Source organism: Arvicola amphibius, chromosome 2 (genome assembly GCF_903992535.2).
Source record: "Arvicola amphibius chromosome 2, mArvAmp1.2, whole genome shotgun sequence".
Taxonomy (NCBI): Eukaryota; Metazoa; Chordata; class Mammalia; order Rodentia; family Cricetidae; genus Arvicola; species Arvicola amphibius.
The window spans coordinates 61814351-61841031 of record NC_052048.2 but is presented as its reverse complement, the minus strand read 5'-3'; positions in this window follow the sequence as shown (position 1 = coordinate 61841031).

Sequence of the window (26681 nt, the reverse complement as noted above, 5' to 3'; positions counted from 1 at the left end):
GACCCTGGGATAGAGACCGCTGAGCAGTGTGTCCACTAGGAAATGTAGGAACTGTGAGGAAGGCGAGGCCACTGAGGGAGAGCTTGAACCCATCCCTCACTTCCAAACAAGCCCATGAGCGATGGGAAGCCACCCTCACCAAGGCCTTAGTGAGGAGGCTGGAGCAGGGAAGCTGCTTTAGGCAGCAGAGCAGTGGGGCTCTTTCCAGAGCACCCCAGGAACCCTGAGCAGGCCAGCTAGGCCTAGCATGTGCTAGGGGAACATCTTGGGTTCCTCTCAGCATCTGTGACTTAATTCAGTACCCCAGTAAAGCAGAACAGCCAAGGCTGTGAAGCACTCAGGTGAGAGAGGAAGATGAGAGCCATTCACTGTGTGTGTGTGTGTGGGGGGGGTGACGTGTGCTAAGAGAGAGAGAGGGACTGAGGACCCCAGGGAAATGTGACAAGTTGTTTCTCTTGGCAGGCGAGAAAAGAGTAAATCACAGCACATGTGATTGTCCCAGGGCAGAACAGAGGGCCTGAGCATTGTCACAAACAATAAGGAGGAACTCTTCTTCGTTCAAGAGGAACTGGTGCTGCTCTCTAGGCTGGATCCACATAAATCTGACCTTCATGATGGCGGCTCCTTCTGTCTCCTAGAAAGTACACTGGCCAAGCTGTTCTCTGACCAGAGTCAATTCATTCCAGATCTCCTGTCCCTGAGCATAGGCAGTCACTAGTGTTCCAGTGTTGAGGCAAAGAAGGATTTTTCTAATTTCATCTGTCACTAAAAGTCATTCTTCAAAGTTCCAATTCCTTGTGAGTCTGGGTGGTGACAAGTAGCTTGCCTAGGATGTATGCAAACCTGTTCTGTACAAGTGAAACTATTTTACATAACTCTGGGGGGTTCTTTCTCTGACGGTTGCATTTCATTTTTATGAAGCAGCACCTGCCTTTGTGCACCCCCAAAGTGTTCCGACATGCACATTTTCAAGTGTTTGCCCGTGCCATGTATTGTGGGTGTCCCTGCAAGCATCATAGCCAACAGGGAAACAATCCGGGCAAGGTAAAAGGAAATTTGGGCTCATCTTGGCTTTAGTTAGCCAGCAATGGGCCAAAACTTCTGGAATCTGACATCAAGCAATTTGTTTCTTACACATTTTAAACACAGTAAAACTTTGGGCAAAAGTTTCCACGTGACGGTTACCACAGCAGAGCTTTAAGGCAGCCCCTCACACAGGTCAGATCAATGATCAGTCTAGCTCTTCATTTTTGTCTGCTTTTGTTAAAAAAATCTCAAGGAGAAAAGCATTCTCCAGGGCAAGCTGCACTTCAAAGCATGAGGTAGGAGAGCACAAACATGTGCTTAAAGCCACATTATGTATTTCTTAAAGCCCCAGTGACATGCAGAAAAGGGCAGATTTCCCTCTTCCGGAAGATCTATTACAATCTTCTGGTGCTGGGAAAAAAGAAAACTCACTGTCAGATGCCTGTGAACGTCTTGTGTAGCATCGGGGAGTTTGTGTGTATTACCTGCATGTGTACAGGTACACACCATTGTCCACGTGTGCAGAGGGCAGGGCAGGAGGTCAGACGTCTTCCTCCACAGCTCTCCATCTATGGCCTTGAGATGGGATCTCCACTGAAAGGAAAGCTCGTTTTGGCTTGGCTGGCTGGCCAGCAAGCTCTCAGAATCTGCCCGTCCTCCTCCTCAACCTCTGAACTGGAGTTACAGGGACGTGCAGCTATCCTTGGCTATATACACAGGTGCCAGATACTCACCTCTATTCTGAGGTTACAGGAACATGCAGCCATGACTGGCTAATTACATAGGTGCCGGATTTTCAAACTGAGCTTCCCACACTTGCATAGGAAGAATTCTTACCTCCGTTGCTGCTGTCTGGGGACAGCCTCCAATAGCACAGGGCTTTGAAAGGAACCCACAGAGTCAGTGAGGCTAAACTTTTCTGAGGGAGGTTAAGAAAAAAGGCAAGCATAAACTCTCTTGACGTTTTCCTTATTTTTTCCTTTTTTATTCTCTTAGGTTGTTTTACAGCTTTTAGACCCCAACAGAACCTTCCAGGCAGTGCAAGAGTCAAAACAGTTGCATTCCATTTCTCAAGTGAATGATTATAGGTGAAAGTATGATTTCCATCTCCCTCACATGATTGAACATTTTATGTATTACAGGTGAAAAATTATCCCAAGGACCCACATGTATTAATATCCAAGCAGCTTGTTATAGATTAACCGTGTGGGCAAGCAAGGTGTTCTTGTCAAGTATTTTACTGGCAGGCTGAATTTTGCAGTTACAAAGAAAGGGTCAATTACTTTATTACTTATCTTGAAAGGTAATCTTAAAAACGTCATAAACCTAAACTTTTATATTTGAAAAAGAATCAGTCAGCTCTACTTTAAATCTTTAGAATACATCTTCATTAATAGTTTTTTTATATCAGAAGATTGAGAGCAGAAATGGGTATAAGGAATTAATCATCACCTTTGGTCATCAACCAAACCTAGCAAAGAGTATGTCAGCTAGTAATAACTGGGCCACTTTGGTCTTGTTCCCTGACCTTAAAGAGTCCCACATTCAACTCTGTGCCTTTCTAAAACTTTAGATTGTCTTCTTGGGTTTTTCACCTCAAAGTTATTTAATAAAAACATCTTAGCCTAACTTTGTTATTTCCAAAGCTTTATTTCAGCTGTGATGCACTCTGAGACCTGGGAACATATTTCTCAACATTAAGGTTAAAAGAATTTAAACTAGCTGGGCTATTGCGACTCAATTGTTAGTTATTAACTTGAGCTACAATCCATGCAGCTCTGTAGGTGAGACTCACATACCCTGGCTTTGAAACATATCCTTGTATTTATTTTTATTTATCAAAACTATGTTATCAAGTTAGACAGTACAGCTTGGGAGGGATCATCTTGACATCCACAGGTAGAAATGCCCAGCAGAATGGGATATTTCCAAAATATAAACACACTATTACAGGCAGTGGAGAACTCCCCATGTCCACTCACACCATGCTAGATACTAGAGAAAGGGAGCCACAGCCAACATGCAAAGGCACAGCATTAGCAAAAGACATTCCATGTCTGTGGTCCCGTGGCCTTGCCTCAACGAGATTGACCCATGAGAGGATTCCCTTCTGCTGGGCTGATACTTGAACTTCAATTGCAACTCGCTGCGCCCCTAGCATGGCCCATGGCACTGTGTGCTATCTCCAAAACCCTAATTTTGGATTCTTTGAACCATTTTTCTGTAGTCCACATTGATCCAGACCTTGCTTTGAAGACCAGACTGACTTAGTCTTCTGATCTGCCTTCAAAGTCCTGGGATTACACACATGTAGTTCAATACCTGCCGTGGTACACATGCATACATGGAGACATATAGCCTGCAGTGTCTTGAGCAAAAATCTTACAATCCAGTTCTAGCATAACCAGCAGCGGAAACAACCGTTATGGTTTGTGTGGCCTCAGGGATTTCCCTGGGTAGCAGCTCACAGGGAGGTAGCCCACCTTTGGCATTGGGAGCTTCATTCAGTGACTTGTAACCCATTGGCAGTATCCTTTCCACCCATGTAGGGGACATTTTTTAAAATGTAGACTCTTGTTTTTCACAAACCCCTTTTCAATTCAGTCCTTTATGGGATAAGCTGTTTTTTATTTTTATTTTTTTATGCAATCACTGAGGTGGAACCAGTTAAGGACTCCACCTGCCACAATGCTCTAATATTTCTTACAGTTGCTGGTCTAGTGCTGTGTAGGGAGCTCCTTCCCATGACTGGGACTAAAACCTTATAGAACCGATTGCTCAAGTTGCTTTTGCTATAGCAGGCAGCTGTAGCCTTCTGAACTTTTGTTGACTTCTAACAGAAAAGAACACCGGGTAGTGGGGCACACAGCAGTTTAACATGGCCTAAAAAGATCTTGGCCTCATCAAAATAATCTTGAGTATTTCTATGCCAATACCACATAGCAGTCTTTTTTTGAGTTATACAGAGAATATTTAGCTTTGGAAAGATGGGCTGCCAGTATCCCAAGACCACCCAAATAATTCTAACTCCTTTATGTTTATAGATATGAGCTGTTGTAGGATTTTCTCAACAACATTGTTATACATGTATCTTCATCATTAATATATGCCCGGCAATACTTAAGTATGCCTGGCAGCCTGTTTATGGTGGTTCTCCAGTTGTTCCTGAGGAGTCCTAGGTGCTTGTGTTATTGCCATACCCAAGGTTCCACAGTCTTCCTTTATGTGTTATATATAGTGTTTTTTGGGCCTTCCTCTTTGCCTTATTCCATGAACTCTTCCAAGCAGTGCTATCTTTGGGTATCTGCCATTATTCATTCTCATAGCATGGCTGAAGTATTTTAAGCGCCATTGCCGTATCCTGTAGTTGACTTCCTTTTGTGGGTGGAGATGTTTCTTAATATCATCATTGCATAGCCTATCTCTTTGTGTGATTCCTAGAATCCTCCTGAGATGCGCCACCTTGAACACATTCAGCCCCTGTTCTGTGGAATGTTTCATTGTCCGGGTTTATTAGACCATACAGCTGTATAGACAGTCGAGCTATATCTGAGCCCTGCACGTTGTGTGGGTTGATCTCGCTCTCTTCTTCCCTTAGATGGATTTGTATGTCTCTCCAGTGACTTTCCAAATCTGCAAAACACTCAGGTGAGCTGAGTATCATGCCACTTACATAAGAAAACCTTCTCCAGAAGATGGGCATGTCAAGGCAGCATCCTGAACCACTATCCACAACCAATAGCACAGTTACAAAGATAACGCTGGTGAAGCACTGAAAGCCCATTGGCATGGATTCTGAGCAAGTGTCGGGTGATCTCAAAAATTTACAACTCAGAAGATACTAAAGTCCAACATAAGCAAGATCTAAGACAGTGCGAAGTTTCCATCCACCTCTATCTATTGCTTCCTCTGAGATCAAGGTTGGGTACAAAAGCACGGAAAGGAGGTGCTAATGTAATTAGCTCTCTGTACTCCTCAGTCATTCTGACCATTACATTTCATATCCTAGAGATCGTCTATGGCATCCCCTTCATTTCTCCACCCTTGATTAACTCAGTGTCTGACTGAATTTGCTTAGACTCTCCAGGGACAGAAGGAAACATGGCCCTGCTCTCTCTGCTGCACCGGCTAGGTCCCTGGGTCCAAGAGGCCCTGGTTAGGCACTATAGCTGTAGCCACTGCCACGCCATTCACCAGGGCATGGCTGGATGAAACATCTCCAAACCTAGCATTTGCTATCATGGGAAAGGAATATCCTCTCTCCAGTCTGGGAAGGAGAATTATCCATTCCTGGACAGGCTTGGCTGTCCTCACCTGCACTGCTCCTTCATGGACATCTGCGAAACCCTCCTCGGGCTTTCAAGGCTCCCAGTAGCTCCTCAGCCTAGGAGTTAGCTCTCAGTTTTCTTCATAGGAACTCTGGATCAAAAAAAAAAAAAATAGGCAAATTTGTCTTCAAGTAAGGAACCCAGACTCTTTCTCTGGTTTACCTTTTTCTTTTCTCCTCTTGGCTTCTCTCTTTACTTTATATGCTGGCTTAAGTCACCAAGATCTTAGAAAAGCCTCTACTATTTTATAAAGATCCTGTCCCTTAAAAGGACTCAGAAAAGTTACAAAAGCTCTGTATCAACCTTGAGGTCCCTGTTGGATCAAAGTTTTCTTTAACTTTGTGAACATAGTTCTATCTGCCTTGTGAAGTGGGGTTCAAACAACATCTTCTGTGCCCAGTTTGCTCCTCCATAGCACCTGCTCCTCCTCTCTGGTCCTCAAACCCCTGGCATTTATTCAGACCTCAGCTGGAGATCACCAAGTGTTCCTAAGGGCTCTAATGAGCCAGTCCATCAGGGAAGGATCCCCCTCATGTTGTCCCACTTTGTGCAGCCTCTGCCTTCCAGGGGAGATGGGTATTCACGTTGCTCAGTTCTTTTGCCTCCACAGCAGTCAGACTGATTCCCATCATTCCTGTGTCCCAGAGCCTCACAAGCCAAGCTGTGACACGTCTTTCATGGTGCCTTTAAAAGTCTGTTCTAATCCCAGCAGTACAAGTGCTGGGTATTTCCTTATGGCCCTAGTTTCTGGTTCAGGGTTATTGTTAAGGTCCTGATCTGTATTGGATCACACACTTCCCCCTTTGTCTATTAGAGGCCTGGAGGGCATCTTCCATCGCTTTCACCACCACTCTCCTAGCCTCTCACTCGTCCAACTTCCTTGTCCTATTGGAGGCTAACATGGAGGATGCTAGCTGCATCTCCCTCTCATGGTAATTCCCCCTTTACACAGTTTCCTCTGTGTTGACTGAGTTTTCTGTCCTGCCCGGTTCCCGTAGTCGTTAAGTCCCAAAGAAATCACACAGAGGCCTACATTAGTTGTAAGCTGATTGGCCCACTAGCTCAGGCTTCTTATTAACTCTTATAATGTATATTATCCCATTATTCTTGTCTATATTAGCCGCATGGCTCAGTACCTTTTTTAGCGAGGCAGTCACATCTTGCTTCTTCTGGGGCAGGATCACAACTGCTGAGGAATGGGCTTCCTTCTGCCCAGAATTCTCCTGTTCTCCTTGACCGGCCTCTACTTCCTATCTGGTTGTCCCACCTATACTTCCTGCCTGGCTACTGGCCAATCAGTGTTTATTTAAAATATAATTAACAGAATACAGGCCATTCTCCCACACTACTACCCTCTTAGCCTCAGAGTGGACAGGTAACCTCTGTCACTACTTGCCTCAAACTCTACCCTAGTGTGCAAATCTCAAAGACTCCAAAATTTCTAAGTCGGTAGCTTTTTATGGGCATCTCTGTATACACATTGTAGACTCTACATATCAAGCAGTCATGCTACCTCATATTACATAGATGAAGACTGACATGCTGTGAGTCCTCCTACAGACACTCCTAATCATGACAGCTCAGCCTCAGTTGCACGTCTCACTACACATATCCAGAAATAAGCAAATGCTACCATAGCAAAAAGGAAGACTAGATATATCATATAGGAAAGGTCATATTGGAATCTCCTCCACTGATGCTCCCCTGACAGGCTTCTCAGCATCATTTGTGTGCTTTGCTACCCTTGGCAGTGTAGGGTGACAGGCCAGTGGAAAACCATCCTGCCCCCGGCCTGTCACCACCCTCATGACTCAGGGTTAAAGGCCAAGCAAGAGCTGTAGCCATGCTGTGCTTTCCACTCACTGCCCATGCTCCATGCTCCTGTAAAAGTCTGGCCCCTGCCAGGCCCACTGTTGTCTCTGTTCCCACTCACAGGCATCTGACATTCTACATTTCTCCCCAATAAATCTCCTGTGTGAGATTTGCTGTGTGGTGTGATTTTGTGGTATTCCTTAGCTCTTGGTTGCTAAGATACACTTAGGCCGAGACCCTTTCATTGGTGCTGTGACTGGACAGGCTCACTGGTGCCCGTGCTCTCTCTCAGGGGTCAGAGCTACATTTGGACCTGTCCTTCTCCAATCCACCTGCAATAGGCTCACCACTTGGGGCTTATAAAAACTCCATTTGGTGGAGTTTGTTTTGCTATCCTTTCTTTCTTCCTCCATGAACTCAGATTTCATTAAAGCCTTGCTCTGTGACTAGAAACAGCTTGACCTCAGCACAGCCCAATGACCAAAACTGGCATGCCCAATTTTCAGATTTTTGCATATGGTAACACCTGTCATTGCACAAATGATCTGAAAAATCTCTTATATCTTAACTTGCTTTCTCCTCCTCTATTTCTTCCTATCCACATGAGTCTGGAGTAGCCCTTACATATGGATATTTAATGTCCAAGAGACTCCCTACCTCTAATAACCTGTCCTAATGGGTTTGGAAAACTTCTCTATAGCAGGCTGTCATAGGCTCATCCGGTTTCCTATAACTCCTTATCCATATCTCCTTCACAGGAGGTTGCCCATATTGGTCCCGCCACTACCAAGAAACAAATCTGGGTTGCTTTAATCTCCCCTCTCATCTTTACATTGAGGGGAGCAATCTAGATGCTTCCAGATGCTGGTGAAGATGTCAGCCTTCTCCAGCTGTGAGCCTGTGCACTGGTCAATCTACACACTTGCAAGATACAGTGTAGGTTCAGGAGAAAGATGTCCAGTTCCATTTCAGAAGGTAGAAATAGGCAAGAAAGGAGTGACCAGTCCCAACTAACTCCAAAGCTCTGTCTACTGCAACTACTATAACTGCTGGGCTCAGTCCACCAGATGTTCTTACAAGTGGAGTCTCAGGACTGCAGCGCATCCAGGATACGGGTTCACATTGATGAACCTGTAGTTTCAGGCTCTCCAAGGGTTACTACACGCCTACACCTTTGCCCTAGAGGAGACTCTTTGTGGAGATCTGCTCTGGAGACAGGTGTGTATGTCAGCCCACAGACTGACCACAGCATCCTCTGAAATCTAAGTGAAGTTCCTTAGGCTCCCACAGCTCTTAAAATTGGTTTTTATTTTAAGTTACTGGAGACAGAGCTAAGGGATTTGTACACACTAGGCAAGCACACCACCAACTGAACTACAAACCCAAGTCCCTCTTTCTCTTGGTTGTCCAGGCTGTGGAGAAGGAACTTGAACCACCGAGTGTCTCTTGCATTTGACACCCTCCCTTGTCACAGGACAAAAATGCACAGGACCAAGTGACTGTGAGGCAACAAAACCTTGCTTGTTCTAAGATCTCTCGGTGTTTTCATGGCAGAACTGACTGTCAGACCACACTGAGTTGGGTCTTACTATCCTGCCCACCCTGACCCGGGCAGCTGTGCGTTCTCCTGATCGCCATGAGAACACAGGAATTAGAGATGACTCTGACTCACAAAAACACTGCATAAAGGAGGGTGTGTTCTCACATGCTTTTAATCCCAGAACCCAAAAGCCAGGAGCAGGTGAAGAACTGTATGAGTGACGGAGGAGGGTCATCTGTCTATGTGTTACTTTCACTGGTTAATAAAGAAACTGCCTTCGCCCTTTAATAGGACAGAAAATTAGGTAGACGGAGTAGACAGAACAAAATTGTGGGAAAAAGAAAGCAGAGTCAGGTAGACGCTTTAGGCAGATGCCATAGCTCTCCTCTCCGAGATGGATGCAGGCTAAGATCTCTCCTGGTAAGACACCCCTCGTGGTGCTACACAGATTACTAAATATGGGTTAAAGGAAGATGTGAGAATTAGCCAATAAGAGGCTGAAACTAATGGGCTAGGCAGTGTTTAAAAGAATACAGTTTCCATGTAATTATTTTGGGTGTAAAGCTAGCCGGGTGGCGGGACGCAGCCCCGCTGCTCCATCTACATATGAGTTCAAACCCAGCCTGGACTATGTGGAAACTTTGTGGTTTTTAGCCATAGGCATCTGTGCTGAGCTAAAAACAAAAACAAAAGTTTGAAATTATCACAGCGCTTCAGGCCTTGTACTGTGCTGCCAGCTCTCCACACACAAACTCACTAGGATTCCTACTTCATGATCAGCTTGAGAAACCTAACTAGAGCAGACAGATGAGGGTCTACGCATGCAGTACTCACCTTCATAGGCCCATCCGTGAGTACGCAAAGAACGTGAAGCCAAGACATAGCCATGGAACAATTGCTCCAGTTAGGCAGAAAAATAGAACTGATAAGAAACAGATGTGAAGATGGCCGATCCGGCCCAGCCAAAGTAAGGCAGAGCTCAAGGAGAAGAAACAAGAGGCCTGCAGACTGGAGGCTTGGACCCTGGACAGCCACATCTAGGGAACTTCTCTCTGCTCAACTGAGCTCCCAAAGGAGCTCCCCCACCCCTTTGTCCTCCCTTTATGTTTAGAGGGTTTTTTCACACAGATACGGATGTGGGCCATGTGGCTGGCTGGCTGGTGTCTGACAGGGCTAGAAGGGGCCTGGTGTTGTCTGAAAGGGCTACAAGGGGCACTGGATCCTTTGGGACTGGAGTCACGTGTGGATGTGGGCTAATAAATGGTGTCTGGGAAAGGAGCCTGATGTGGGAGGGTTTTCTATCTATCTACCTTTTTTTTTTTGTTGCTTTCATTGGTTAATTAATAAAGAAAACTGCTTGGCCTGATAGGTCAGAACATAGGTAGGTGGGGAAGACAGAACAGAATTCTGGGAGGAAGAAGGCAGTGAGACAGATGCCATGGAGCCAGCTGCCAGGTCAGACATGCTTAATCTTTCCCGGTAAGCCACCACTTTGTGGTGCTACACAGACTATTAGAAATGGGTTAATCAAGACGTGAGAGTTAGCCAATAAGAGGCTGGAACTAATGGGCCAGGCAGTGTTTAAATGAATACAGTTTGTGTGTTGTTATTTCAGGTGTAAAGCTAGCCAAGTGGGAGCCAGGCGGGACGAAAAGCAGGCCTGCTTGCCTCATCACTACAGGAGCCCAGGTGGCATGGAGTAGCAGTCTGTGCTTTTAACTGCTGAGCTACTACTTAGACACAAAAGGAGTTTTTTGAACATGTCCTTTGGTCCATAAAAGCCACTGTTAGTTTACAAATCAGATTGAGCCAACATAACCCCAACTGCCCTTCCTCTCCTTGTTACCTTTTCCTGATCCACAACCCTGGTGAAAGTTTCCTACTCCACCAGAGGCCAGGCCAGTATCAGAACCCAGGTAAGACTTCTCCCACCCTGCTTGTGCTCACCCAGCATAACTCCAACTACTCCTCGCTTCTTCACCAACTCCCAGCCCACACCTTTGGTGGAAGTCTCCTACCCCACCAGACTCAGGCCAGCACCCTGAACCCCAGAGGCAAGACCAGCATCCTGAATCACAGAGACCAGGCCAACTCCCTAAAAATCAGGCAGAAGCCTTCTATCCCACCAGAAGTCATATCAGCATCCTGAACCACAGAGGACCCCCTGCCAGATCAGAGGTCAAGCACATAGCCAGAACTACAGCTACAAACTTGGAAAGCAAACCCCTGCTGGACCAGAGGTCCACAAGCCATCAGATAACCAGGTCCCAACTCAACTAGAGACCCCCTACTCAACTACAGACCACTGCATCCAGAAGACCATAGAGGAAACAGAAACCAAGAAAGAAAACACCCATCTAACAAAGACAAATATGGAAATCGGCACCTAGACCTATAATCATTCCAAATCCAGAAGTCTAGACACCAGTGTAAGAACATGGTCAACAACAGCCAGGGCAATATGTCATCACCAGATCCCAGCTATTCCACTATAGCAAACCCTGAATATTCCAACACAGCTGAAGCACAAGAAAATGACCTTAAAACCAATTTTATAAAGATTAAAGATGTCCTTAAAAAGGAAACAACAATCAAAAATTGGAGGAAATCAATAAATCCCTTAATGAATGTCAAGAAAGCCAAGAACAAAATAAACAGTTGAAAGAAATGAATAAAACTATTCAAGACCTGAAAATGGAAATAGAAGCAATAAAGAAAACATAAACTGAGGGAATTCTAGAAAAGGAAAATCTAGGTAAGAAAACAGGAACTAAAGATGCAAGCATCACTAACAGAATGCAAGAGATGGAAGAGAGAATCTTAGGCATCAAAGAAACAATAAAAGAAATAGATACATTGGTCAAAGAAAATATTAAATTAAAAAAAATCCTGACCAAAAAAAATCCAGGAAATCTGGGACATTATGAAAATATCAGACCAAAGAACAATAGGAATAGAAGAAGATTTACAGCTCAAAGATTCAGAAAATATTTAGGGGAAAAATTTTCTAGCCTAAAGAAGGACATGTCTATAAAGATACAAGAAGCTTACAGAACACCAAATAGATTGGACTAGAAGAGAAACTGCCCCTTACCACATAATAATCAAAACACTAAACACAGAACAAAGAATATTAAAAGTTGCAAGAGAAAAAGGCCAAATAACATATAAAGACAGACCTAATAGAATTACACCTGACTCTTCAATGGATACTCTAAAATGGACAGATTGCTACAGACTCTAAGAGAGCACAGATGCCAGCCAAGACTACTATAACCAGAAAATCTTTCAGTCACCATAGATGATGAAAAAAGACAGTTCATGATAAAGTCAAATTTAAGCAATACTTATCCACAAATCTAGCCCTACAGGTACTAGAAGGAAAATCCAACCCAAGGAAGTTAACTACACTAACCAAAAAACACAGACAATGAGTCATTTTGCACCAGAATAACCCAAAGAAGGAAAACACACACAAATACACACACACACACATATGCACACACACACTACCACCACCAACAACTACAACAAAATAACATGAATCAACAATCACTGGTCACTAATATCTCTCAATACCAATGAACTCCAGTCCCCAATTAAAAGACCCAGGCTAACAGAAGAGATGTGAAAATAGGATCCATCCTTCTGCTGCATACAAGAAACACACCTCAACATCAAAGATAGACATTAATTACCTCAGAGTAAAGGGTTGGAAAAACAACAATTTATCCAAGCAAATGTTCCAAAGAATCAAGCGATTCTAACATCTAACAAAATAAACACTAAACCAAAATTAATCAGAAAAGATAGGGAGAGCACTTCATGCTCATTAAAGGAAAAACCACCAAGATGACATCTCTGTTCTCAACATCTATGCCACAAACTCAAGGTCACCCACATTTTTAAAGGAAATACTATTAAAACTTAAATCACATAATGGCCTTCACACATTGATAGTGGCAGACTATTCCACTCCCCAATGTTTCTCTCTTTAGTTTTTGTCTGGATGATCTGTCCATTGGTGAGAGTGGGAGGGATATTAAAATCTGCCACTAGCAGACATTATAAATCAAATGGACCTAACAGGTATCTGCAGAACATTTCACTCAAACAGAAAAGAATATACATTCTTCTCAGCACCTCACAGAACCTTCTCCAAAATTGACCACATACTTGGTCACAAAGAAAGTCTCAACAGATACAAGAAAACTGAAATAAGCCCCTGCATCCCATCAGATCACCATGGGTTACAACAGCAACAACAAAAGGCCTACAAACTCATGGAAACCAAACAGCTCTCTACTGAATTACTACTGTGTCAAGGAAGAAATAAAGAAAGAAATGAAAGCCTTCCTAGAATTCAATGAAAATGAATACACAAACTTATGGGACACAATGTAAGTGGTATTTAGAGAAAAGTTCATAGCACTAAGTGCCTTCATAATGAAGTTGGTGAGATCTCATACTAGCAAGTTAACAGCAGCACACCTGAAAGCTCTAGAATGAAAAGAAGAAAACACACCCAAGAAGAGTAGACAGCAGTAAATAATAAAACTGAGGACTAAAATCAATAAAAATAAAACCAAAGAGAATAATACAAACAACGAAACAAAAAGTTGGTTTTTATTTGAGAAAACCAACAAGATAGACAAACCCTTGTCTGAATTAACTAAAAGGTAGAGAGAGAATATCTAAATTAACAAAATCAGAAACAAAAAGGGAAACAACAATAGACATTGCGGAAATCCAGAGAATCATTAGGTTATACTTCAAAAATCTGGTGTGGTAGTTTGAAAGAAAATGGCTCCCAAAGGGAGTAGCACTATTTATTGGAAGGTGTGGCTTTGTTGGAGTAGGATGGCCTTGTTGGAGGAAGTGTGTCACTGTGGAGGCAGGCTTTGAGGTCTCATACATGCTCAAGCCACACCCAGTATCTCAGACCACTTCCTGTTGCCTGCACAAGATGTAAAACTCCCAGCTACCTCTCCAGCATCACATCTGCCTGCACACCACCATGTCCCACCATGATGATAATGGACTGAACCTCTGAAGTGTGAGTCACCCAATTAAATGCTTTCCTTTACGTGGTCATGTAAAGACACAGGTCATGGTGTCTCTTCACAGCATTAGAAACTCTAACACACCCGTGCTCCACAATATTGGAAAATCTAAAAGAAATGGGACAAATTTCTGGAACGATATCAGTTACCAAAGTTAAATCAAGACCAGATAAATAACTTAAATATACACATAACCCTTAAAAAAAATAGAAGCAATCATTAAAAGTTTCCCACCCCCAAAAATCCCAGGATCAGATTGTTTTAGTGCAGAATTTTACGAGGTTTTCAAAGGAGAGCTAATACCAATAGTCCTCAAATTTTTCCACAAAATAGAAACAGAAAAAACACTACCAAATTCATTTTTGTGAGGCCTCAGTAACCCTAATACATAAACCAAACAAAGACTCAAAAAAGAAAGAGAATTACAGACCAATATTCCTTGTGAACATTGATGCAAAAATACTCAATAAAATACTCACAAAATGAATCCAAGAACATCAAAAATGTCATTCACCATGAACAAAAGGGCTTCATTATAGAGATGCAAGGATTGTTCAACAAACAAAAACCTCTCAATGTAATCCACCATATAAATGAACTGAAATAAAAAAACCCACATAATCATCTCATTAGATGTTGAAAAGAACTTTGATAAAATTCAACATCCCTTCATGATAAAAGTCCTAGAAAAATTAGAGATATAAGGGACACTACATAAACATAATAAAGACAACATACAGCAAGCGGACAACCCCCACATCAAATTAAATAGAGAGACTCAAAGCAATTTCACTAAAATAAGGAACAAGACAAGGCTGTCTGTTCTCGCCATATCTATTTAATATAGTTCTTGAAGTTCTAGCTAGAGCAATAAGACAACCAAAGGAGACCAAGGTGATACTAATTGGAAAAGAAGTCAAAGTTGCATTGTTTGTAGATGATATGACAGTATACGTAAGTGACACCAGTGAACTCCTACAGGGGATAAACACCTTCAGCGAAGTAGCTGGATACAAGATTAACTCAAAAAAAAAATAGTAGCTCTCCTATATACAAATGATAAAGGGGCAGAGAATGAAATCAGGGAAGCATCACACTTCACAATAGCCACAAATAGCATAAATTATCTTGGTGAAATTCCAACCAAGCAAGTGAATACATGACAAGATGTTTAAGTCTTTGAAGAAAGAAATTGGGGAATATATCAGAAGATAGAAAGATCTACCAAGCTCATGGGTGAAACTCCAGCTCCCAAGTGGCTGGAGCAAGAGAATTGGTGCAGGTTCATGGCAGTTCTAAGATGGATTATGAGTTACAAGCCAACTCCAGCCTCAAAGTCTCAATTATTCCTGAAAAACAATTCTTCCTGCACATATGCTACTGACCAGGTCACAAAGAGATAGTGAGGGGTTCTTTATTTTGTCCCGACCATCAGATAACACCAGAGTGCAGAAATCACGGTGGACTCTGTCCCTTCAGGAGCATCTTTAAGCTAAAGTTGTTTTCTCATCTTCATAGGCATTTTACTCACAAGACCTTGTACAGACCTGGTGACAGCAAGGAGCTGTGGAGCTAGGAGGGAAAGGCATGAACCCAACAAATCTATAAATCCCACATCTATAAGGTTTTTTTTCCCAGGAAGTCTTGGAATAGGGCTACCAGTGAGGCTTTATGATGTCATTCTCTGCCATCAGCCCTTGAAGGGTCTAGGGGTCCTTTTGGTGCTGACAAGCCTAGTTTGCCCCATTAACCAGCATCTCTGATCCTGGACATATGGGATTTTGCTTCTAAAATCTGACAGTATTCTCATCCCTTTATCTAATTATTGTTACTGTGTTCATATTACCCTCTCAATAATGTCTGGTAAAGAATCTTTAACATTTTTCATTCAAATTCCCTCTACATTTTGAAAAATTCAGAGTGTGTGGAATCACAGGGAAAGTACTGAACCAGAACCTGGTGCCCTTACTTCATTGTTGGCTCTGATATAGCTGGGGTTGTGACTTTTGATAGAGCATTTTCTCTTTCCCAAATCAGATCTTCATCTTTCATCATGGAATAACCAGCAGGCTGTGCTCTGCACTCACTGGGATAGCAAGCATTTAGGAGCACAGAATAGAAGGAAATCAGGGGCTCCCAGAGCATCTCAGCAGAAGCAGAGAAAGCGCTGTGTGTAGATAGGCGCCCTCAGAGCATCTTAGGATGCTTCACTGCAGTGGCAGCCTCCACTCAGTTCTCCTCAGCAGCATTTCCAGGATAGTGCTGTTCCGAGTAGCGCTGGGTGTGAGGGGAATTGGCTGCCACATCTGCCCCCTCCCATGAGCAGGGTTGTCTTGGCTGCCATGGATGGAGAGGCAGCTGTGTCCTACTCAGGGCTCAGTGTGCGACCCTCCTGGACCTGGGGTTTACGGTTAGACCTGGACCTTCAGGAGAGAGAAATGGGACTGTGTTTGATGTCTAGGGAACAGGGGCAAACGTGTTCCCTGCTGTGAGCCTCCAAACAGACTCTAAAGTGGTGTCAGTGCCAGGACTGTGTTCAGGTGTGTTATCTCAGCACATGCAATTTGAGGCAAGAGGATGACCACTACTTCAAGACTGACTTATGCTGTGTAGTGAGTTCCTAGCAAGTCTGGCATATAAACTGTTGTTTAAAGGAATTTTTCCTTACATATAAATTTAAGTATCAGTTTAATTCCATTTTAGTTAAAATTCTTTTAAAGTAAGTGTGCGACTCTGCCATGCATGTTTCGACTTCCCTCCTGTTAGAAAAGAAATTTTCTGCCCATTTGTGGTATCATAATGGGAATCCTAATGACTTAGCATTTCTATCCCAGGATACCTGGTCTTGTTTGGCAGCACAGAGTCCCATGGCCTCAGACTATTCTGTTCACTGCAGTTCTGAACATCAGAGTCTGTGCCCTGTGGTCATTACATGTGATTTGTGCACACAGTTCCTGTCTGAAGGCACACTCAGAGAAGGATAGAAGGTGTGGTATCCTGTGTGGTACACTGATGAAGATATGAAAACTCCTTCCTGATTGGAGACTGTTCCTTCCCCCTTGGCTGCCAGTGACTCTCCAGGAACATACCCAGGTCTGAGTCTATGCATATCACTCCACAGAATGAGTAGTGCATGCCAAGGCCTGGCCACCCTGAATTGGATAACTTTACAACTGATTGCTTTTCAGAGACCCTTGAATGATCAATTTGTTCCAATGTGATAGTTAAAAATATTCATCCTACCAGTAGCTAATTAGTATTTCCAGCCCTTTGCAAACCAAGGCTGGAAGTTTCCTACAAAGTCAAGGCCAGCTTCTGATAAAGAGTAAGACATTGTCGCACAGGAAAGGAAGGCAGGCAAGCAGGCAGACAGGCCGGCATGAGGCAGGGAGGCTGCCCTGCTGATTAATTCTAAAGAGAGGACTCAGCCCCCTTTGTGTCCTCTTCTGAGTTTCCCCTGAGTGGTGGGCCTGGGAATAAAAATTATCTAAGGTCTTCATATGTGTCTGTAAGGTGTGAAGTCCTTCGCAGAGATGGAGGGGACCCTGAGATAGAGACCGCTGAGCAGTGTGTCCACTAGGAAATGTAGGAACTGTGAGGAAGGCGAGGCCACTGAAGGAGAGCTTGAACCCATTCCTCACTTCCAAACAAGCCTGTGAGTGATGGGAAGCCACCCTCACCAAGGTCTTAATGAGGAGGCTGGAGCAGGGGAGCTGCTTTAGGCAGCTAAAAGGTAGGGCTCTTTCCAGGGAACCCTGAACAGGCAAGCTAGGCCTAGCATGTGCTAGGGGGACATCTCAGGTTCATCTCGGCATCTGTGACTTAATGCAGTACCCCAGTAAAGCAGAACAGCCAAGGCTGTGAAGCACTCAGGTGAGGGAGGAAGATGAGAGCCATTCACTGTGTGTGTGGGTGGGGGGGGGTGATGTGTGCTAAGAGAGAACAGGACTGAGAGCCCCAGGGAAATGCGAAGACTTGTCTTCTCTTAGCAGGTGAAAGAGGAGGAAAATGCAGCATACGTGACTGCCCCAGGGCAGAGCAGAGGGCCCGAGTATGTCACATGAGGAGTGAGGAAAGGCTGTTTTTATACAGGAGGAAGTGGGGCTGTTCACCCTAGATTGGATCCATGTAAGCGGATGTGACCTTCTCGAGGGCAGGCCTCCTCTTCTCCACATCTTAGAAGGACTGGCTGAGTCTTTCTCTCAGCAGAGTCAAGCCGTCCATCTCTTTTGTCTCTGAGCGCACAGGACTGCCTGTATCCCAACGCTGAGGACTTTAGAGACATTTCTAAACTTTATGTTAGTAAAAGTAATTCTTCAGAGTTCCAGTTCCTTTTGAGGCTGGGGTGAAAGTCAGCCATCATACGACAGATGCAGACATGCTCTCGAGACCATGGGCCTATAAGCTGTATATATGAAGAATCGAAATGAGCCAAGAGAGTTCATTTTGATGGCTGTATTTTTTCCCTTCATGGAGCAGCACTTGACTTTGTGCACACCCAGAGAGCTCCTCCATCATATTTTCAAGTGTTTGCACACGCCGTGCACACTTAGGATGATCTTCAAGGAAATGCAGTTCTTTCCCTAGAGAGTACTTCTGAATAATTTCTTGTTTCAAGGCCTGAAGCTCACAGGGCAGTTGCTTTTCTTGGGATGTGACAGATGCGGCTACAATCAGGTGGCTATTTCTCCATTTGGAGAGATCACAGACACCTGAACTCACATCTTGGGAAGTGCTGACGGGTGAGGCCGACTCCTGTGCCTTCATCCTTTTCTGCTCAACTCTATAAATCCTTACTGGTCAGCAGTTGTTCCTGGGGACACAAACGGGAGATCACACAGAAAGTGAGCCCCTGTTCACATGAGGCAGCATGTACTATGTTCTTCAGAAGGTAGGGACAGGGCACTGTGGGGCTCAGAGGAAGAGGGGTCTCACCTGAGGTGATTTGGTGACTTGTAAAGAGGGACCAATGGGGCTCTCATGGGGGAGGGGTCAGCACTGAACAGGTGCACTGCGCTCCTGAGATTTGTGGTTGGCATCAGAAAAGGATGCAGATATCTGTTAACATGACCCATCAGAGCCAAGGCCTCCATAGTCAGATGTGGGCAGGAAGAACAGTGGAGCTTCTGAGGAAACGGAGCCCTCTTCAGGTTCTTTTGGGCAGAACAATGATGTGACCAAAGCCGAATCCAGAGGTCAGAAGGCAGGAGTTGCAAGGCTGGTTGAGGTGGGGAGGTCAGGTAGGGTTTGAAGCTGCTAACTTCCAATGATGGTGAGAGGGTGACAGCTGTGTGGGGGAATGTGGGGTTCAGAGATGCTGGGGATGAGGACCTGAGGGTGACGAGTCTGTGACAGGGCAGGCTTGGAGCTGGGCTCCAGGGGACGGCAGTGATCCTCCCATAAGCATCAGTAGCATGTCTAGAGAAGGACTGACTTTGGAAGGGTTCACTCCTAGCATGTGGAATGTCAGATCTGTGGGGCATTGCTGGCAGCCGGAAGGAGAGGAAGCCAAATGAAGGCAGGTATGGGACAGGGGGGTTTCTGCATGGAGCTGGCCCAGGAAAACTGGGAAGTGGGGAGAGCTTACTACAAGAGAAGCAATTCCCTGGCAACTGAGGAGGAGCTCTTGAGGGGAGCAGGAACAGTGGGGGGTGAAAGAACGATGAGGCTGCAGGGGAACTGGTTCACAGAGGCCACACAGTAGGGACAGCGGGAAAAGGAATTCAGTCAGTACAGGGATGAACAGCTCTACATCGTACACCTCTAAAACCCACGTGAGCTTATTAGTCTTTTGTGCTATTTTAAAATGTCACTGAATTCAGGTGATCTTCAGAAACAAAACTAGAGGCTTTATTATTGGTTCAAATTGACAAGAGACTGCCGATCAGCATGGGTAATGTTTACTGTCAGAGACAGACAATGGAGGGGCACCAAGACTTCAGGAAAGAATAAAGTGCAGGCCTGAGAGACCCTCAGTCCATAAAGTGCTTTCCAGGTAGCATGAGGACCTGACCTCTAATTCCTGAACCCAAGTATCAATAATGACAATATAATACAGCACAAGGCTGGTGCACACTAGTAATCCTCACACTGGGATGTGTTGTGGAATATTAGTTGAAGATGTGTTGCCTTTGTTTATGCTGTGGAACATTTGTATAATAATGCAAAGATGTGTTGCATTTGTTAACTTGATAAAGCTGTGTTACTTTGCCTGTCTAACAATCTAACTGGTCTAATAGAGAGCTGAACAGCCAATATCTAGGCAGGAGAAAGGCTAGGCAGGGCTGGCCGGAAGAGAAAACAAATAGGAGAAATCTAGGAAGAAAAGATGGAGAAGCAAGAAAAGGAAAAGGAGAGAGGACACCAGGAGTCAGCCACCCAGCTACACTCCAGCTAGCCATGGAGTAAGAAGTTAAGTAAGGTATATAGAATACAGAAAGATAAAAGCCCAGAGGCAAAATGAGACAGAATAATTTAAGAAAAGCTAGCTAGAAATAAGCCAAGCTAAGGCTGGGCATTCATAAGAATAAGCCTCTGCGTGGTTTATTTGGGAGCTGAATGGCAGACCCCCAAAGATAAGAATAAGAAAACAAAATAAGACAAAACCCCGCAACAATTACAGGGATGGAAGATACAGGCTGATCCCTGGTGCTTGCTGCCTATCAAGCATCAACAAAAGGTTGGCTTTCAGTACCGATGAAAGGTTCTCTCCACAGAAAATAAGCTAACCCCTCCTCCCAGAGACATACCTAAAGCCGACTGTAGAGCCCCACATTCACATATACATACACGCAGCTACACCCAAAACGTATGAGCACACACAAGCACACAAAAGTGCTGTGGGGCTCTGGGAATAGTGAGACTTCAGTGTAATTCAGTAAGGGTGTGGCAACTGTGCTCTGTGGCTCTCAGAATATTCAGGGAAGCATGGATTCTTTGCCGGCAAATCACTCCCAACGAAAGGAAACATTGAACATCTCCCAACAAAAGGAAGCTTCTAACATCTCCATGTTGAAAAGAGTTTTTTTCCTGAGATGTGAACTATGAGCCTAATTATTTCTCTCTCTTAGAAGAAGAAGAAGAAGAAGAAGAAGAAGAAGAAGAAGAAGAAGAAGAAGAAGAAGAAGAAGAAGAAGAAGAAAAAGGCAGCAAAGAATGTTGCCTTCTGATATGAATTGACAAAAAAAATGAAAAAAAAAAACCAGTTGTCTAGAGCCAGGCGGTGGTGACGCACACCTTTAATCCCAGAAATCTTCCCAGGTTTCTCCTCCCATTTATTCTTTCTGGGAGGCAGAGGCAGGCTGATTTCTTTGAGTTTGAGGCCAGCCTGGACTACAAAGTAAGTTCCAGGACAGGTTCCAAAGCTACAAAGAGAAACCCTGTTCTAAAAAAAAAAAAACCAACAACAACAACAACAAAAAAGACCCAAACCCCCAAAACCAAACCAACCAACCAAACAAACAAACAAAACAATTGTCTAGAATTTCACAAGGTGAACTCTGGTCCAATCTGGCTACTAGTTGCTGATGCATAAAATCCCTGTGAGCAGGTATATTTACCGCATTATGGTCATTTGCTAATCTGAAGCTCCCTATATAGGAAACACCCCCATCAAACCACTGGTGTAGAAGATGCCTGTGAAAATGTAGCTCATGCTAGGGAAAATACTATTCAAAAAATGTGTGGAACAGTATTCTAAGTGTGTCACCAATCACTCGGGCTAGAGAGCACAGTTATAACCAGCCCAGGTAAGTCGCTACTGGTGCCTGGCTTGAAAAGTTTTGTGTAAGGTGGTCCTCATTGCATCTGTAAACCTGTGCAGTCAGCAATCCCCACACTTCCAGATATAGGTGAGTCCATCCTTCCCCAGATGTGAGGCTATGCAATGGACAATCTACACACTTGCAAAATACAGTGGAGGTTCAGGGAAAGATGCTCAGGTCCATAAGAATGAACAAGAAAGGAGTGGGTCCCAATTAAGTCTGGAGCTCCATCTATGATGACTTCTGGGTTGAGTCCAGCAGATGCTTTCACAGTTGGAGTCTCAGGGCTGCAGCTTTTCTGGGCTAGAGGTGCACACTGATCACTCTGCAATTACAGGTTCTCAAGAGGCTGACACACTCCTGTGCTTTGTCTTAGAGGAGGCCTGCTGTGGAAGACTGCTCTTGAGGAAAGTCTCTGTGTTCGCCTCTAGGATGACCACAGTATCCTTGGAAGTCTCAGTGGAGTTTCCCATGGTCACACGGCTCTTAGAGAATTGGCCTACATGGCCGAGTATCTCTCTCCACAACAGGATTTCTGCAGGTAGAAGCTCTGGAATACTGGTCTCAGTCTACGTCTGAAGGGCACAGACCAGGGAAGCCCCCTGTGTGAGTATCAGTCTGAGACTTGAGAACCCAACACACGTTCACAACCCAGAGTCCAGATCCTCGTAGACCTGGAGTCTAAGGACAGAGGAAGAGCATGCATGTCCTGCTAGTAGCCATGTCAAAGGATCAGCAGGTGGCAACTGAAGTTTAAAGTGTCAGCCCACCAGAAAGAATCTCCTTGATTGGTCAGTCTCGGTTAGGCAAGGCCACGAGACCACAGACCCTGGAATGCCTTTTGCTTCTGCTGTGCCTTTACATGTTCGCTGCTGTGATCCTTCTCTGTTATTTAGCATGGTGTGAATGGGTGTGGCGAGATCTCCACTGCCTGTAATGTAGTATGTTTATCTCACAGAAACATCCCATTCTACTGGGCATTTTTACCTGTGGATTGTCATAAAGACGAATTTCCCCCAAGCTGTACTGTCTAATTTATTATAATAATAATGTTAACTTATACAGAATTTTGATGTATGAAGATAAATACAAGGAAATGCTACACAACCAGGTCCTATGAGCTCCACCTAAGGAGCTGCACAGGCTATAGCTGAAGTTAATGATTAGGAAAAATAATTGAGTCTCCAGGAGTCAGGCTGGATCTAATTCTCTTAATGCTGAAAAATGCAGTCACAGATTTTGGTGTGCATCATTATCTGAAACAAAGCTTTACAATAATTTCATGTTAGATCAGATGTTTTGATAATAGCTTTGAGATGAAAAACCTTAGAAAACAATCTAAAGTTCACAAGGACACATAGCTAAGGTCAAAAAATACAAAGCAGCCAAATTGTTACTAGCTGACATACTTTCCTTGCTAGGGTTAGTGATGATCAAAGGTGACAATTAATTCCTTATAGCCATTTCTGCCCTCAATCTCCTGATATAAACAGCTATTAATGAATGTGTACCCCAACGATTTAAAGTAGAGCTGACTTATCCTTTTTCATATATAAAAGTTTAAGTTTATGACTTTTTAAAGATTCCTTATAAGATTACCTTTCAAGATAAGTAATAAAGTAATTGACCCTTTTCTTTGTAACTGCAAAATGCAGCCTGCCAGTAAAAGACCTGACAAGAATACCTTGCTTGCCACATGGTTAATCTATAACAAATTGCTTGGGTATGAATGTACGTGGGTTCTTGGGTTAATTTGTTTTCCACCTGCAATACATAAAATGTTTAATCATGTGAGGGATATGGAAAATATGCTATTTTTTACTGTTTGTTTTGTATTCATTGCAATCATTCACTTGAAAGACAGAATGTAACCACATTGTAATTTTTTTAAAGATTTATTTATTTATTACGTATACAACATTCTGCCTCGATGTATGCCAGCATGCCAGAGGAGGGCGCCAGATCTCAGTACTGATGGTTGTGAGCCACCATGTGGTTGCTGGGAATTGAACTCAGGACCTCTGGAGGAGCAGCCAGTGCTCTTAACCTCTGAGCCACCTCTCCAGCCCTACATTGTAATTTTTATATTGCTTGAAAGATTTTGCTGGGGTATATAAGCTATAAGGGAAAGAATAAAGATAGAGTTAAAATGGGCTAGAAGGAAAACATCAAGAATGAGAGAGTTAGAAAAAACTAGAGGAAGACATCAAGAATATATAGAGTTAGAAGGAAAACATAAATAAGAGTAAGAAATTAAAGTATGATTAATAAAAACTCAGGGACAGAAATTGGGGTTCAATCTGAAGAGCCAGAAAACAAAGCAGTCAGCTACTGGCTCTTACCTTGACTTCAGTTCAAAATGGCAATCTTGCCTCCAGGAATCTCAGAATGAGACTGAGACTGAGTGCTGTCTCCTCCCGTTTTATAATCCTCTCTAGGGCTGGGCATGCTTCACTGGAATTAAAGGCATGCACTGCCTGTTTTCTATGGCAACTAGTGTGGCTACTGGGATTATATGTGTGTGTTACCACTGCCTGGTCTGTAAGGCTGACCAGTGTGGCTATTTTACTCTCTGATCTTCAAGCAGTCTTTATTTATTAAAATATAAATGAATTGCCACTACAGAAAATCACCAGGAAAATAGAGAATTCAAAAGAAGAATAAAGAAAATGTCTGAAGGAAACCATCAAGAGTGTGTGAGTGTCTTTTTCTCCAACCCCCTCAGATAGAAGAGTCTAGTATATGCCAATGCTGTGGATCCTTTCAAGCCCTGTGCTGTCTGGAGGCTGGACCCCCAGACAGCAATAATGTCCCAGGAGAGACACAGAGGAAATCTTTTCTCTGTTCATTGCAGCTCCCGACTCTCTGCATGCTGTCCACCTGAGTTGAGAGTGGACATTGCTCACAGAGCCCACATACAGTTTCCTTAGAAATCCCTCATGGTCACATCCACAAATAATGCTTCTCCAGTCAGGTGAACACTAAATTCTATGACCATCCTCTCTAGTCAGTGTGGTCAGAGGAGAACAGACCTTATGTCCCCCTTGTGGTCATCGGGAAGAGGGCATCATGGAAGAAATCCCAATGACTGCACTTTTATCATGTTTTCATTTCATAATTAGACTTTTCAAACTAACAATGTACGACTCTAGGAAATATTGTTCCGCCCATGAATATTGTTCCATCCACATAAACAAGCATAATTCTCTTCTCCACGCATACCAATATAGAAGAAATAAAGGCCACGATTGCACCAAGACATAGAGATGATGATTGAATTGCCTATCCTCAATGGAGGCAAGAAAGATTATATTTAGGGTGCTGAATATCCCTTAGGGCACACCTTGGTGCTGCCATATTGTGGTGGTTTGAAAGAAAATGGTCCCCAAAGGGAGTGTCACTATTGGGAGGTGTGTCTTTATTTGAGTAGGTGTGACCTTGTTAGAGGAAGTGTGTCTCTGTGGGGTGGGCTTTGAGGTTTCCTATGCTCAGAATACCGCCCAGTATCTCAGTCACTTCCTGTTGCCTGCAAGATGTAGGATTCTCAACTACTCCAGCACCACGTCTGCTTTCATGATAATGGACTGAATCTCTAAAACTATAAGAAAGCCACCCCAATTAAATGTTTTCTTTATAAGAGTTGCCATGATCATAGTGTCTCTTCATAGCAATAAAAATCCTAAGACACATGTCCTAAGAGTAAAGTCAGTGGAAGACTACAACCACCTAATCCAGGCAGGACAGCAAAGAGCACAGAGGATTCAGGAATGAAGTTACTGGCCACTTCTCCAGGAAAAGAGCCAAGACCTGCTGAGGGCTTGCTGAGGGCAGAAGGAATATAGAATGGGTAGCAGAGGAAGGTAGTTATAAATACCAACTGGGGCCACGTGACCAGTTGCAGAAACAAGGATTATAATTGACATGTGCATTTCTGCCTTATTCAGTTAAATTGTGCTTGTACAGATATTTGTGTTTTCTTTCCTCAATTTTTAAGATATCATTTAATATCAATTAAAAGCATATTAGTGGTTTTCTTATTCAACTTGAGATACTAAAAGAATGTCCCTTGATGGACATGGACCCCTATTATAAATTTATAATACATTGCAGTTGTACAAAATATAATTTTATCATATTAGGCATAATTATGACCTGATTATTGTTTTCATTTGGAAATTAAGTAAGACAGAAGGAGATATGATTGTCAAGGTGTCACAGGGTGGACATGTGATGACTATTCTTCGTTGTCAACTTGACTACAGATAAATTACCTAAAACCCAAATGGCTGGGCACACCTATGAGGGATCTATTCTTAATTAAATCCTTTGACATTAGAAGACCCAATTCTAATCCAGATCTTTGAGGTAGAAATATACACCACAATCCAGATCTTTTGAGCTTGGAAGCTGCACCTTTCAACTGGACCACACCTTCTCTATACAAAGGACATGGAAGGCAGAAGCTCTCTATTTGCTTAATCAATCTTGCACTTGCTAGAAAATCCATTCCTTCACAAGTATTAGAGCCTACTTCTTCAAGATTCTGGGGTATACTCAAGACTACCTGAGACATCCCGCCTAGTGGACTTAACAACAACTGGATTCTTGGACGTTTTGTTGGTAGACAGGCATTGTTGGACTAGTTGGACCACAGAAAGTCATTCTAACAAATCCATTTAGATGATAGATAGATAGACAGATAGATAGATGATAGATAGATAGATGACAGATAGATAGATATTCTTTCTATATGATCTGTTCTAGTGAGCTTAGACTAATACTGTGTGTGTGTGCGCGCGCATGTACATGCACTTAGGTGCTCATTTGTGTCCCACACCTGAGTAAGTTCAGAATGTCAATATTAGAATAAGAATAAAAAATTGCTCCACTTATGTTGGCCTTAGAACTTAAACCAATTTCATAAATGTTCTTAAAGTTTTCTTCCTCACACTTCTAATTTTCGATGGCTTTCCCCTAGTGAATGCCCTCTTGACTCAGGGAGCACTGTCCTGTTTATATTTCTAGTGTAGTCGAGCCTATGCCTTCACAGCCTGAAAGACATTAGCATAAATCCAGTTTATTCCTTATGTTACAGTTTGGTCATCACAATGATGTCTTTTCCTAAAATTACATGAAAGATCATACTAAT